We start from the raw sequence: 837 nt of genomic DNA, 5'->3' as shown, positions 1-837 counted from the left end.
TACGCGTGTTCGCTGGCTAACGACACCATTTTAGCATTTTTAATGTCGCTTTCTCTCGTAGATGGAATGTATTATGATGAATTAAAGTAATTCGTTTTGTTAATATCGATGAGTGCCTGCGTATTTCTTAATAAAGTTGTTCTTAAACGAAGCAAATAGCCGGAAATAAAAAATCGTTCGTAACTTTTAAACGGTTGATCGTAAGTAAATTTTTTTAATACCAATCGATTCAGCGTGTCAAATTACATCTAGATATATCTATGTCTATTCGTTAATATTAAGTTTAAGACCTTTTTTAGCTGGATACCTTTTGCTTCAGTCTAACCAAAGTGGCCGTTTTTTTAGCAAGTCCCCTAAGGGTTCAGCCAGGTCCTAGTAGAAACATTGAGTCTATATTTGATATACATATTCACAGCCTGTGATAAAAAAATAATCAGAACCAAAAGTTCATATTAAATCTAACATTGATTCAGTAAAAAAAATAATATTTGATATTTTCGTGCACTTATATTTATATACAACTTTATAATTTAATGCGTAAATAATATTTTTACGATACAAAACTCACGTGGTAAACCATGACATTCTCCATAATACAAATTACAAGCATTACGCCCTCTAGTATTAATAGTCAGTTAGGATATTTTAATTTTTTTATTTATTTAAAATATACTATACTGATTATATTCTGGTTCAAAACATGAATTATTATATTACAGACAATTATTTTTAATTCAAATTTATTTATGCCAAATATAAAATAATTATTGATTTAATTTGTTGATCCATTGATCTTTCATTATCAGTTTACTAAAAAAGGATTCCATTCTCTTAATG

General features: G+C 27.8%; 1 protein-coding gene across 2 annotated transcripts in view; it reads right to left on the bottom strand.

Annotated features, from left to right (window-relative positions):
* LOC111630237 (mitochondrial mRNA pseudouridine synthase Trub2-like) overlaps positions 1–605 on the bottom strand; it is a 44,016-nt gene extending 43,411 nt beyond the window's left edge. Inside the window, exon 1 of one of the 2 annotated variants that reach the window (XM_023374309.1) lies at positions 569–605. The gene's annotated coding sequence lies outside the window, so the exon portion shown is untranslated. Of the gene's footprint in view, positions 1–307; positions 346–568 lie in introns of those variants that run through there. The other variant, XM_023374310.1, reaches the window with a different exon arrangement.
* Positions 606–837: the final 232 nt, after the last annotated feature.

The sequence above is a fragment of the Centruroides sculpturatus genome, unplaced genomic scaffold (assembly GCF_000671375.1).
Source record: "Centruroides sculpturatus isolate CEXI.00-Female unplaced genomic scaffold, Cexi_2.0 scaffold553, whole genome shotgun sequence".
Lineage (NCBI taxonomy): Eukaryota > Metazoa > Arthropoda > Arachnida > Scorpiones > Buthidae > Centruroides > Centruroides sculpturatus.
The sequence above is the reverse complement of the archived record's forward strand: the minus strand, read 5'-3'. Positions and strand labels throughout refer to the sequence as shown.